Source organism: Quercus robur, chromosome 9, assembly GCF_932294415.1.
Source record: "Quercus robur chromosome 9, dhQueRobu3.1, whole genome shotgun sequence".
Classification (NCBI taxonomy): domain Eukaryota; kingdom Viridiplantae; phylum Streptophyta; class Magnoliopsida; order Fagales; family Fagaceae; genus Quercus; species Quercus robur.
In genome coordinates this window covers 52,765,355-52,780,725 of record NC_065542.1, presented here as the reverse complement: position 1 = coordinate 52,780,725, position 15,371 = coordinate 52,765,355, and the positions used below count along the sequence as shown (strand labels likewise).

Genomic DNA, 15,371 nt, shown 5'->3' with positions numbered 1-15,371 from the left:
TTATAAGTCCGTGGAGGAGGAGATAATTGTTTAATGTTCCCAATTAAAGTCTCAAAGGTGGGGAACAAGTGAAAGGTTGTCCAAGGAAAAACTCCTCCTTGGAAATGATGAACATGGTTCACAATATGTACTCCATCAGTTAGTGTAATCCACCAAGAAGCTCCAATGATAGAGACATGCTTCACAAACATACGAGAAGGAAGGAAACCTAGAAATATCTAAGAGAAAGCTGTCACCACCGCATTAAATGCACTGCAGCTACTTTTCTGGCCACATTTATGTGGAGAAGATTTCTGAGCAGTGCTACCTTGGCTATCACAACTCACAGAAAACCAGAGAGGGTGTCTGATGGGATAGGTACTCAAGTACGGGCCCGGATGATCAACAGGTGTAGAGTGAAGATGGTTCAAAGGAGGATATATAAGGTGAAAGACTTTTCATAGAGAATGGATCGAAGAAAAAGGGAAGAAACACTGTAGCAATTTAAAACCAGACTTGTAGTAAAGCTTTGAGCATAATATTCAAGAGTCAATCTTCTCGGACTTGGCCTGGGACGTTTTTGTCTTTAGTATACGTCTATTATCTTCCTTCATTTGTCATGAAAATCTATTGGCCTGTTACATAAATCACTAAAGCCTAGTTTTCCAACCCATTCCCTACAAGTTTATTACTTTGGGCTTTTTAGGCTTAAGCCCATACGTCTGTTGGGCTAAAAGTTCTAACTAGGTCCTTACAGTATGCATTTGAAAACACCAATGAATAGTTATTTTAAGAAATTATCATTTTGATCAATGTCTCAAAAAACTAATAAAAAAATAGGCATACGTTTGTTAATTTTCTTGAAAAAATTAACAATTTTTTTAATATTTTGTTAGATATAATTTGTGATTTTTTATATAAAAATTAAAATTAAGCATTCATACAGTATCTACAATATTTTTTTAGCTTATTTATTAATTATAGGATTTTTTCTACTTTATTGAAACTTTTGACCTCTTAAAATTTTTAATTTAATTTTTTTTTTAAAAAAAGGAAAAAAAGAACTTTCATTTATCACACACAGTAACTAACAAACTTGTGCAATACACTAAATCCCAAATATATAAAACCATTATTTGACCCACAAATATCAAAAGTAATTGCCAATACACCAATCAAGAATCATTTTAGAAAACTAACGTTCCAATTAGTCTCTCAACGATGGGAGGTGACGTTTCAAGGGCAGTTAAATAATATTTAGCCAGAAATTAAGAATTTTCATTTAAGTTGTTTTGGAATTAATTTACTTTAATATGGTGCTTAGATTTTTGAGATACTGATCATAAGAAAGAAAATGTGAGATGGTTAGTTGGTTACATGTTATGGCCAAACTTGGTTAGATCTCCAAAAAAGGCTGTTCCATTATCCTTGAGCACCTAGTTATGGACAGTATTTCTGTAAGTCTGTCCTTATATATCATAATGAAAGAAATAATTGGGTTTTTAGAGTTTTTGGAGGCAGGCATACCGAACATACATTGGGAGTTGTTGACATAATCAGCTTTACTTCAGCTTTATCTCTGTTGGTAAAACGAGTTTCTTCTGGATTAGTTGTATAAATACACTCGTGTGTTAATTGACAATAATAATTTTTTCTACCACTGTACGGTTATAAAAAAGGGGTTTTCTCCAACGGCATAATGACTGGAAAGATAATGATCCTTTGGAATTGATTTTCCTGCAAATAGCTTGTAATACATTACCACCCTATCCCCTAGTGTATGCAAGTGAGAACTTAATAGAGTACATGCTACAACAATAGTTTTACTTGAGCCAGAAAGAAATTTGCTTGACCATAAGATTAAGATACATGTCAAACACAAAGTTCATGTTTTGTGTGAATTTTGAATTGATGTCTCTTATAGATGAGTTTGGAGGGCTGTATTAAAGGTGGGGAGGGTCTCTGAGAAAGGGCATAAATTTGAGTTGAGAGATGGGCTGCAAGCAGTTTCTTGGCGGCCAACTATGAAGCTGATTGTTGTCTGGCTGTGAATGCCTTATGTATTTAGGGGTGAAACTTGTGCAAGTTTACATTAACATGGGGTGGTTCTTGAGCTTGAATTTCTTCTATATTATGATTAAAACCCGACAGGCGCTGGATAAGTTGCAGACCTTATAAATAAGGCCAAATGCAGGCTATATGTGGTGTTTAGTAAAATGAGATGATGGTGTGAATACTTCTATAAGAGTGTCATTTTCTTAACATGTGACATCACCTGCATTTATTTCTTTAATAGCTTTATTTGATATCTGTCCGCCAACATATTGTTGATTCATTAAGATGTACCTCCATAGTACTCAATTTGTGACTTTCCATATCATCTTTCAGGCATGGACAGATGTGAAATTAACATCTCCCCAGCTTCCCAGAGAAAGCTTGTATAAATTGGCATTGAAAAACTTGGCCCTGCAATGTTGTTCTTCAAGGCAAGTTTTTATTGTTTATGTTACGTGTGTATTCTACAGTTTAAGATCATCATTTTTTTCTTAACATACTTTAAATTTTCTTGGATGTCATTGATAATCCTTAATTTTAGGTCTTGAAACCTGTATCTTTGTCTCCATTATCTCTTCTGTTTTTTCTTCTTGGGGGGTATCCTTTTGTATACTTTCTGTTTGCTTCACTTGTGCACCGGCCTATTGATGGTTTCAGTAACATTTTCAAATATTTGAACAACGAAATGGCCTTCATGTGACTAAGTGCTTATAGTGTAAGCTGATGCTTAATCTAATTATTGTTTTTCATGATTTAAAAATCATGTGCCAATGACAAGGGGGGGTGCATGGTCAAATGAATAGTTGAACTGGTGCTTACTGTATTGCTTAAATTTTCAGTGAGTCAAGAAACCCTTTTGTGGAACAAGCAGTGCAATACGCTGTGGCAACTGCGTATGCAACGCTTGACAAGAATAAGAAAGAGTTCTTACACAAACTACTTTTACAAGGTAATGTTTGATACTTCCTATGTTTCTCTATCCATTTAATGATAAAGAAATTATACATCTTCAATAATCTAATGTTTTAACTGGATTAGTCATGCAGGTCTTGACATCACAATTTTAGGTTCCAACGAATTTTATTCATATCGGAATCAGGTACTTTCCCTATTCTGATAGTTCAATAATTTTTTTCATCATGTTCATGGAATATTTTTCTTTTAGTTATGATTATTATTATTATTAAAATTTCATACCTTTTTTGTAAAGTTTTCTCAACAGTTTAATTTCTTGACACATGCATTTATAGACTGTATTATGTACCTGCATTTTACTTTGGTTATTGTGAAAAATATATGCAATGACTTACAACTGTAAATGAGAACCACCTACTATAATTTCTTTTTGAGTTAAAAAATGTTCTAACTAAGCTTGCACTTCTAGTAGAGTTTATCCTTCATATTTAAGCATTTTAATTTATTCCAAGGTTTTAGTTCGAGATGTTTATATGATGCACCCTCTTTTATAGATTGAAGCACGTGGACTACCTTTGACACCAGAGGCATTAGCTACTCTTCCACCTTTCACATCCATTACCTTTAACACGGGAATCAAATGGAGAAAATTGCAGGCCTGAAGTTGCAAAAACTGGATTGGGTTCATCAGCAGCAATGACAACTGCCGTGGTTGGTGCTTTACTTCATTACCTTGGAGTTGTAAATCTATCCTCATCTAAAGATCAACACCAAGAAAAGAAGGATGCTACAGATCTTGATGTAGTGCACATGATAGCTCAAACTGTTCACTGTATTGCACAAGGGAAAGTTGGCAGTGGGTTTGATGTCAGTTCTGCTGTTTATGGCAGTCATCGTTATGTCCGTTTTTCACCAGAAGTGATTTCTTCTGCTCTCTCTCTCTCTCTCTCCTTGTGTGTGTTTGTGTTCCATAACTGGTCGTGGTATGCATGGATGGACAACATCATAATGTAATTTAGGCTTTCACTAGTTTTACATGAGCATTTGGGAGAGTCAAAAGCTTTGTAGTTCAAGTGGCATTTGCTGATGTTTCTAACAAAAACATTCAGGGTTCAAATCGTCCCTTTTCTTTCCCCAAATTTGTTTATTGTAATTTTGGATTTCATTTTGAGCTTAATACATTTGAATTTGTGTGGGACCTCATATGAGGACAATGTGCAATGTTTATGCATCAAAATGGCCCTAGGCTAGACTATGCATTATCCTCCCGAGTTGTATCTAAATTTTCCTATCATCTATTATGCCTGTGCATTTATACTGATAATTTTTTTAATATTTATAATGCCATGAAAGTCTTGACTGACTTACATTAAATATAATATTATTCATTATAATTATAATAATAAATAGTAATTTCCAATAGCTAAGAATAAATAATAATAGGACAATTATTCATAATTCATAATAAAATATATTTATTATTATTAGAATCTAAATTTAAATTGTAATACAAATATAAAAAGAATATAATAAATTAATAAATAAACAAATGTTCCACTTTACAACTATAATTACCATACTTACTATTATTCATTATAATTGTAAGGACTGAGTTTGGATTGGACCCAGTATAGGATTGGGTTTTAGCCCAACAAGCTCATATAATGAATTTATAGAGCATGGATGAAAGACTATATCTACTCTAGAAGAAAAACGATAAAATTTGCTAATTTAAGGTCATTAAACGCAAGATAAAAAAGTTTGTCCTCGGAGTGGCCTGAGGAACTCATATCATAATGTCTTGTTCATGAACGAAGTTACAAGAGTTCACATTGTTATTCCCAAAATTTCTTGATTTTTTACGATCTCCTCTTTAGACCATCTTCTTAGGCTATTTACTATAATCTTGGTATCATCCCTACCATACACGTGTAGATTAAACTCTGGGAACTCTTTCTTGTCCCATCCAACACCTCACAGAACCATCAACTAATATCTGTAAGGCTGCTTGACCACTGTTCAGGTATCACCTCCACAATAATGCGGGCAGAGAGTTGGTTGGGAGGCATTTAATATAGAGGTAGTAGCTTTTTGGAGATATTTATTGCCCCCCTTTGCCTACCCCTTGTCCAACATCCAACTCCTAGTTGTGATGTAACTTTGAAGAAAGTTTAGGGTGATATGACACTCTTACTGACCTCAGACCCTTGTTCCCGAAATGGCTTTTCTCCTTGGATGTTCGTTAGACTTATTTCGTATTATCTTTACTTTTCTCTTTATGCTATTCCCCCTTATAACCTCATTTGGCCATCCACGGATTGGGCCATAGGCCCAATTTGCACAGCCTTAATAGTGCCTCTTGACTAACTAGCCCCCACAATAATAATAACTTATTATCGTTAAATTATGAAATTGAATGATCAGGTTTGTTACTTTTATAGTATTAGGAGAAATATCACTAATATCTCTATTCCCCACTTCAAATTAGAATACTTTGGCTGGGATTTTATGAAAATAGCCAAAGCCCCTTATCCGATTTGGACCGATGACTTATGCCTATTGATGCAAAATAAGAAGCTTAATACCAACACAGATGTACAAAATTGTCTAAAGAAATTTATAGGAAAAAACAAAACAGATATGTACGAATCAATGCCTAGGGTTGCTTGAAATTGGTACCAAGCATGATAGGAAACCTAGGAATCAACATAGGCATTAGATAAATTCAAATTGAAATTTTTTTTGCCATAAGCTTGTCCCCGTAGAAGTACAATTGACTACTAGAACTAAACCCTAATCTAATTGACTTGGGTTAGAGCCTAATTATTGTATTATGAAAAAAATATTGACATTAGGAAATTAAATAAAATAATAAGACCTAAAATAAAATTAATAGCTTGATAGTAAAAATACAATTAACTTTTAAAATTAAAGAAATTTCTTTGCATGTGTTGGGTGTTTCTTGGGTAATGCCAGCTTCCTTGTTGGGATGTTGGAGTGTTGGAGGGGGTGGTTTGGCAGGAGAAGTTTTGGAACAATTTGGAAAGCTTATTGTCTCATGTGATGTATTTGGTGGGAACATAATGCTCGCCGTTTTGATGACTGAGAAATTAACACTGCAAAGTTGAAGTTTTTATTCTTGAAGATGTTATATGAGTGGATTGCTCTGCTTGTATCCTTCTCGGCTGAGGGGTTGCAAGATTTCGTGAATTCTTTGTACATTAGCTAGTTTTATTTTCGATGCCTTATATTTTCTTCTTTTGTACTCCTTCGTGTCGTTTCAGTACACACCGTGTATTGGAATTGCCTTTTTTATTTAATGAATTTTATTTAGCTATCAAAAAACAATAATAATAAAATAAAAAATTGTCTTCGTGCTCCCTGAATCACACTTGTGGAATCTTTTTAGTTTGATCATACTTTGGTCTCTTTCTATCTTCTTCCCTTTATTATAGGGTACAGTATCCAAACTTGTAAGTTCCTTTTACTTTATGTTAGTGAATCTGGTAACAAAGTGACCTATTAAAAATTTCTTTTTTTTTTTTGACAAGTAACCTATTAAAAATTTCTGGTAGCAAAGTGATGTTCATATAATATCATTCATATTCTGAAAATTTTTATACTGCTCAGAATGACATGTAAATCCCTTAAGGAAAGGTTGAGGAACGTTGTATCTATGATATTACTTTTGAGTTTCTCTTGGGGTTGTTAACTTCAAAAGATTTCTGGAAGACTATATTTACCCCTTATTTCCATCTAGTTCATTTACAAAGCTTTGTCGGCAAATATATCTTCAATTTTTTGATATGATCACCTTACATACCTAATATTGATAGATCATAGACAAACAAACCATCTCAACGGTCACTCATGTGATCTGGTTTTAGTTAGGCAGCTGAGGGTTAGGTTTTCTATAGAATGGAGGCATGGAGCTTATTAGAATGTTTTAGTTTTTACCTACTTCTGTTTGAGGTGCCACTTCTTTTCAAGGGTTAAGGGTTAGTCATTTAGTGCTATCCCCAGGAAACTCATCAGTTTCTAGCCCTTCTAGGCTTATCTACAAATCCAACACAATCTCGCCGCCCCCGCGCCCCCCTCCCCAGCAACAAAAAAAAAAAAAAAGGAAAATAATTAGAAAATAGAAGAAACTTTCAAAACCAGAAAAGAAATCCAGAACGGCTTGCTTAGGCTGCCATAACTGAGTTTTGGATGAAAACATCTTACTATTAGATTAATTTATTCCCTAACTTTAAGATGAAAAAATCCATAGAAGATGCATATATGTTGTCTCTCTTCATGTACAAAACATTCAAAGTTAATTTTAATAAGTAGCTTTTGAAAACTGTCGTAACTTTATAATCCTTTTCTATTGAAACATTGCAGGTTGCAGCAAAGGGATTGCCCTTGCAAGAAGTCATTATTGACATCCTAAAAGGGAAATGGGACCATGAGAGGACTAAGTTTTCCTTGCCACCATTAATGACCCTAGTAAGAACTTTAATATTTACAATTTATTGCAACTTGTATGTGTGTAAATGTAATTTTCTTTCATGCTACGCTTGTGGCAGAGGACATTTATGTGTGTTTGTGGTGCGCTTAGGCTTTGGAGAATTTGAGGATCTATGGTAAATAACTTCAGAAGAAGGATTAGGTTTTAAAGAACGGCTAGGGCTTTGGTAAAGCAGAATACTTGAAAAGAATGATAAACCTTTTTTAATGGCATGAAGATCAATATTTGTGGGAACATTGATTCTTCAATTAAAGTCAACTTTTATACGATTATTGTTTGAATGATCCCATATTTTGGGCTCTAATGACAATCATTCTCTTGTAGATTTCATTGATTCTCAATCTTTCAAATTGTAACTGTCATTCTTTGTAATTCCTTAGGATTACATCATGTATACATCCTTTATATATGAGGTAGTGCCTCTTCATCAATAAAATTTATAATTAAAAAGAAAAAAAGAAAACAGATCACTATGATACCAATTAAGCTATTCTACGGGCCTTATGATCTCTATTGGTAGGATGAAACAATATCATTTGTAATTTCTGCATTGTCAGAAAAAATGTAGAAACTCTTTACCAGAAAACCTATGGCTCATTTGGACATTCTTCATCATGTGTGGTTGGTTTAAATTTTGTAATTTGTGGCATGTGTATGTATAGTGAAGTTGTTCTCTGAGAACAGTTTCTGCTTCCATATCAAGTACAGCTGTAGGAATAAATATGTATAACATGATAATTGATACATCATCAGTATAGATTGGCAAACATATGTCATCAAGTAAGATAATGGAAAACTAGTCTGCAAGACAGCACTATAACCCAGTCTTCTTTGTCTTCTTCCCCCCCTCACTTTCCTTAAAAGTTTGAGTACTCTTAAGAAAACTTATCTTGGTTTTCAGAGGGACACTGAAGCACTTTCTGCTCCTACTGGTGTGTCTTTTGTAAAACATAATCATTTGTATTATGCATTCTTTGGTACAAGTTTTAAAGTTTAAACTCAACATAACGAAAAGATTGCCTCTTCTTTAGATGACCAAAGCTGGAACTACTGAAGTTGGTTGAGATTAGAGCTGAATATACTGGCGGCAAAGCACATCCAATGATAAGATCTCGTAGACCAGGTTTCTTAGAAAAGTCCCGGGTCCGTCACTGCAATGGCCCCAATGTCACGGAGAATAACCAAAGTTTGATGAGCATCTCAAACAACGCTGCTATGCATTACCCTTGAGCATCCCAAACCAAAGTCTAATCAGCTTATCAACCTAATGATAAGACAGGTGCCATTACCCTTGAGCATCACAAGCAACTAGATCATCACCTAAAAAAGTTTTGAAAGAAAAAAATCTCATTCAATTGCATATAAAGAAATAATGATACTGTCAATATGATTAATTCTTGACATTTCAATGGATATAACATATGCAAATCTAACAAAATCTCCAAATTGTATAGTTAGCAAGAATATACACCGATGAAAATATTCCAAAGTGAAATATAGTATAATTAAAAGAACTAGTTATATATATTGCATAAGTGCTTGTCCTTTGCATAGATAAATGGTGTTTATCTGGAAGCTACTTAAGCATGCACATATAGAAACTAAGGTTCTCAACTGTTTGCTTTTAGACCCTTGTAAAACACAAGTTGTTTAACCTAGCTATTTAGCCAAGTGAATACTTAGATTTATTATTTAGATCTAGGTTAAAACAAAACAATCATATCATGTAAAGCAACAAAATATAAAAAATACAAAGATCTGATGACTCAGGAAAACCAAACCGGTAAAAAACCTAGGGATGATTTAACCTAGCCTCAAGGTAAAACAGATCCACTATGAAATAATTGAAGTTTGTACAATAGAACTTAGACCACTAACATTCTATTACTACCTCAAGTAGAAAACTTACTACCACAACCCCATGATAGTTCTGAATCCATGGACTACTTCTTTCTTTGATCTACAGCAACCACAAGTTCTCCTACTTACGAATCTTGATCTTCTTGAATGTTCTTTATGTAGCAACTAAAACAACCATCAAGTTCTTGATCTTGATAGCTCTATGTGTGTATATGAAGGTAAACACCTCTCTAATCTTACAAAATATTCATCACACATGACATAACTTGACAAAGACTCTAGAAAGCTTTTGGGTACAAAATCCTAGATCTACAAAAGAAGCACACTCTTCTCTCTCTTAAAAGCCTTATAAAGACGTGCTTGGAGTTTTATTTATATAGTAGGAGAAGTAAATCTGAAACCCTAATCCTTAATGGACTTGAATTGCTGTTTGAGCTTAATTAAAATTCTGCAGATACGAATCTCGATCAGTCGAGCCTGTTCTTCGATCGATCCAACCAGGAAAATTATGAAATCTTCTTCCTGCAACTTGTATGTTCTTGAATCTTGACTTGAATCACCTTGAGCATTATCTAATAATACCTATAAACTCTAAGATCTATATCTAGACAAGTTTATGTTCACGATTTGCTAATTGTTCTAAACATTTAGAACCTAACATCAACCCCCAAATTTCTGAATAAAGTGGGAATTCATCCTTCAAATTCACTCAATATAATCTACCATTACCAATCATCATCAAAACTGAGTTCAAAGCACATCTTTAGCAATTCCACAAGCTGGAGTAACCTAAAGCACCCTTCCTGATCACATATAACAGATGATCAGGTAAGGTCACAATTTACAAAACCATTCCATGATTCCATCCTATCCCATCTCATCCCATCCACAAAGATCAAACCAAATCAAATTGGGATGGGATGGAATTGTGTGTAAGCTTGGGGCTTGTCTTTGTAATATACCTAATATTACAAACAAAAACAGGTATGAGCAACAAATAGACCAAGGAAATAAAATAGGTTTGAAATTGAAAAAAAAAAAAAATTTTGAAAGGAACTCACCTACACTGCACTTGGATATTGATTTCCTTAGTTCTCTCAGTTGCAAACAAAAGAAAAAAAAAATGCTAGTGTGAAATATGAGATGAGGTTGGCTCTTTATGGTTGTGGACCAAGGATACTTAGGTATTGCAGCAGTGCAGTGGAGGGGAGGGTGAAAGAAAGAAAGCAAGGATAAGCGATGTGATGCCGTAGTTGGCTGGTGCAGGTTTGGGGTAAAAAGGAATGTGTGTGAGAGCATGATGGAGGTTTGAATTGAAAATTGGAACAAATAAGTTTCAGATTCCATGGAGAAGAAACTAGAAAGAGAGAGAAATTTGATTTTGGAGAAATGGGATTTCAAAGAGAAGAAAGAAAGTGTGGTGGGATTTCGAAATTTTTAGGACAAATTTGTCTTTTGGTTATACAAAAGGTTGAAGTGTTGATGTGTTTTCTTTGGTACACATGTCACTTTTTCATTAGACTTAGAAACACCATGTGGATGCTAACATGGTGTTCCTGAAACAACATATACTTTAGGGCTATCCAGCGGGCCTTCTGACCTGACCAAACCGACTGGACTAGCCCGATCCGAGGCCCAACGGGTAGGCCCAAATAGCATGGTAGGTCGGATTCGGGTCCCGTGCTTTTAAAAACTGAAATTTCAGGTCGGGTTGCGGGTTAATGAATTTAAAACCTGTAGAAACTGACCTGACCGCTCTTAAATTTAAAAGGAAAACTTCTGAGTCTTTCTACCCTTTTCTATTTTTCATGCTAACCTACCTCTCTATTTTCACGCTTTCTCTTTCAAGTTTCATCTCTCTCAAATCCCAGCTCTTGCCTTTGCTTTCTTGCTGCCATAGACGTGCTTCTCTCAAATCACTAGCCCTAGACCTGCTTCTCTCAAAGCACTAGCCCTAGACCTGCCTCCTTGTAGAGCTAAAACCGCCTCTAATCTACTTTGATCTTGTGAAATTTGATGGTGGATGTACTGATATTGTGATGCATGCAGTGATGGTGGGAATTGGGAGGAGGAGTGGTGGTGGTGCCGTTTGGTGATAATTTCTTTTCTTTCTCTTTCTTTCAATCTCAGATCTGGGTCTCATCTTTCTCTCTCTTTCATCTCAAATCCGAGTCTCATTTCTCTCTCTTTCTTTCGGTCTTAGATTTGGGTTTGTGGTGTTTTTGATGCTATTTAGTTTCAATCTCAAATTTGGGTTTGTGGTCTTTTTGGTTTTATTTGATTTTACTAGTTTTGGATTGTGGTTGACTTATGAACCATGTTCTTTAAGTTTGGATTTTATTTCTGTTGTGGTGTGTTATACTTTCTCATAGGGGTGTGCAAAAAACCGAGGAAACGAAAAAACTGCCCGAAATCGATCGAACCGTTGCCAAAATTTCGGTTTGGTTTCGGATTTATTTTTTAACTCGGTGCTGGATTTTTTCACCCTGAAACTGGCCAAACCTTTTTCACCCTGAAACCGACCAAACCTTTAGTACATAACTGATCAATGACTTAGTGGTATACTCCTTGTGGTTTGGCTAGATGATCCCAAGTTCGAGCCTTTGCGTGGGATGTTGGTTTTTTGCCATTTAATTTTTTAGAACCCTAGAGCATGAGATAAATACAAAAATACCCCTATTTTATTCTTCTCTTCTCTTTTCTTCAGCCTTCCCCTTTCTCAATTTTTTCTATGTCTCTTTCTACCCTTCTCTTTTCTTTGACTGCACACTAATCAAAATATTATAAGTCTACAAGTCAAAGAAGCACAGCACTCCTAACACTCAACTGATTCCTGAAATGTGGTTGAATATGGAAATAAAAGGACATTAGAATCCTATTGCTCCGGAGATTACACAATATCAGGCCCTTCAAATACATGCTGGCATGTTGAGTGAACATTCGCATTTGAAAAATGCGACTCCAAGACAATCCCTAAAACCCACACTCAAAGCCATTTAGCATAGCTTTGTCAACATGCCTTAAGAACAGCGATAACTAAATAGTGAACAAGGTAAAAATTATATATTCCTTCTGCTTCTTCTACATATGGTGATTCTCTGTTTATAGATATAGAGCAGCTCCCTCTATGAGTTGGGAACAACCAGGATACGATGTTGATTTCCAATTCAAATGTCAGCCTTGTATGTACACTTCACATGAAAACTGTGAAGAATTTTTCTCTAATTCCAAAAAGATAAAAAACCAAAATGAAAGAAGAGACTTTTGTCACTTGGCACCTAAAGTGCACTATGCTCTCTCAGACACAAGTCAGTCCAACCAAACCAGCACCCTTTTTTTAATATAGGTAATATAATTCAAAAGTGCAAAAGGGATGCAACCCAAGTACATGGGAAGTACACAAGGGAACACCCAAAAGGGGGAAAAGAATATTATAAATAAAATACAGAATTGTCATCTCAAATTAATATCATCAATAAAAGCTAACGAATCTGACGATGTAGATGGCCTGGCAGTATCCTTTTTTGTACAGTTTAAAAGCTATAGGTGGCAAAACCAAGACAGTATACAGGCTAAAACCAAAATTTCTTTCAAGAAAAAATAGTAACATATCTACCAGAATGTGAGCTAAAGATAGTAGATATAGATTTAATAATAACTGGTCACTAGATCATTAATAACATCACCTTCATTTCCAACCTTGCCGAATCCGTAAGTATAACTGGTTTAAATGAGAGGGAGTGGGGGCAGATTGGTGTAAACAGCATGCAAGGAACATTTGGATGCACCTGCATTTAGATTTCAATAATGGCCTTAATAGTTGTAATAAAGAGCAACAGCAAACAGAAACAGATGATGATATTTTGGATTGCAGAATTGAATTTATATATTTTGGGTCAATGAGTTTGAAAAATAAGAGCACTGATTTGATAGACACAAATATTGTGATTCTTTCATTGCAATGCTTAAGTCATAATTAGAATTAGACTATTTAATGGAGTAATCTGCTGTAGGGAGATCTTTTCTTCCTTCTACTTTGAAGAGAACACGAGACCATTAAATGAAGGATTCTAAGAAAAGTTCATTTAATAAACTAATAAATAAACAAGTGCAGCAGATTATACATCCAACATGTAAAGTCAGAAAACTTAACACGTTATGTGCCAGCAGAGGACATAACAGCAACGATGTTGAACAACATTAGTTTCTAAAATATCAAATATTCTGATATCTGTTATGCTTAATTCGGTTTTAGACTTTTTTTCTGCTTCCTTGTACACTAAAACACACTATGATCCCCCAAGAAGAGATATTATCTACTAAGCTAATACAAAAAAGATGAAGGGATTTTCTTCATGTAACGATTAGACTCATTAGAGTTAAGATAATGTTCAGATGTCTTTGATGCATCCAAGACATATGATCATTATAATTCATAGTCACCAAATTTAAAAGCAAGCTTAAGCCAAGCCTGTCATTCCTACACTGCATCAATCTCATTATCAAATCCAAAGCTCCCAATTCTAGCATAGTCCATCAAAGACATCTGACCATTATAATTCATAGACACCAAATTTAAAAGCAAGCTTAAGCCAAGCCTGTCATTCCTACACTGCATCAATCTCATTATCAAATACAAATGTCCCAATTCTAGCATAGTCCTTAAAGAGAGGAGAGTGAGATTTTCATATTTATAGCACATTTCTAGTTGCCAATAAAGTAAATAGATGGCTCCCAGATGAAAAATGGTGTCCTTCGTATTTAACCTAGGCACCAACACAATGTTGGTAGTTGTTTTTACCAAAAATGGCTGTTTTGATCCTCTTATCTTCAGGCCAAAAAAAGGCTGTTTTAAAGTTCTTTTTTTTTTTTTTTTTTTTTTTTTTTTTAAATAATAATCATTTCTGAAAGCTCACGTTTAATGGGAGCTAAAAAAACCATGCCCTAGAAACAATAAATATCCTAGTACCAAAAGTTATATAACCATGACTTGAATACAAAGGAAAGCTTACCATGGAACCACCTGCAGCTGTAGAGTAAGCAGTACTTGCTGTTGGTGTGGCTACAATGACTCCATCACCTTGCACCTAAAGAAATGGTACTCATTATATTATTAAAAGCATGGCAATGTCATAAATTTATCTTTTCTTGCTACATCAAAGTTTAGATATGAGATGTAGCATAAATGGTGGCTATTGCTTTGGATTATATAAATGTTGGGCTTCTTGTGATTGGAGAAGGCAAATAACAACTCCTCAGCTCACATAATAGTTAACATGGAAATTTCAAATAGGTTTCCCATTTTTCTTGTATTAACGAAATGAATTCACTAACCTCACCTTGGTTATGAGCCTGTCATGTTCATAGCATTCAATTTTAGAGAGGTATGGATTAGAACCCCAATCAACAATGACCTCATTTAGGACATCAAATACTTTCCCAGGCATTGCTTTACCATTTCGAAAAATTTCACATCAAAGGCGCATTCTAAGAGTTATATAGACAACATCCACAGTGTTATTTCCATGGATGATTTGTCTTAAGTCTTGTTTATAGTCATCAAACTACATCAAAAGAAATATAAAAGGAGTCAAACAAATGGCTATTCATGAACAAATAATTAAGACAATAACAAAAGACAAAAGCTGAGTTAAGAAGCTTACGGTATGGGAAGTCAGAAATCCAAGAGATCCAAGATTAAATGATACAACAGGGGGCACAGCACCTCTAAATAAATTTGATGCATGTAGTATAACCCTATCTCCCCTCAAGCAAGCCACAAAATCAACCCTTTCATGTAGATCACTGCATCAAGGACATCCAACAGGTCAGCAAAATTCTCGATGAAGTATAGGAATATTAACAACCATTTCAATGTTGTTGCTCTTAAGACAATGAGTTCCACCACCTGGTGTCTTGACTATAAAAGGTCTGAATAAATCAGAACCCTGGGATTCTAGCAAACATGTCATGCACATCAGGTTCCACAAGAACATTCATTTTCTCTTCATAATACAGAAAAGAGCCTTCGCGTGGGACGTTGGTTTTTTGC

General features: G+C 34.8%; 1 long non-coding RNA gene and 1 pseudogene across 1 annotated transcript; one reads left to right on the top strand and one right to left on the bottom strand.

Annotated features, from left to right (window-relative positions):
* The first annotated feature begins 1,421 nt into the window (after positions 1-1,421).
* Positions 1,422-7,578, top strand: LOC126701197 (phosphomevalonate kinase, peroxisomal-like; annotated as a pseudogene).
* A 5,399-nt stretch (positions 7,579-12,977) lies between these two features.
* LOC126700522 (uncharacterized) lies at positions 12,978-15,360 on the bottom strand. The gene is made up of 5 exons (XR_007647210.1): positions 15,228-15,360; positions 14,983-15,124; positions 14,659-14,883; positions 14,332-14,406; positions 12,978-13,107 (listed from the first exon to the last, which is right to left on the bottom strand). It is a non-coding gene; the product is annotated as an uncharacterized LOC126700522 (long non-coding RNA).
* Positions 15,361-15,371: the final 11 nt, after the last annotated feature.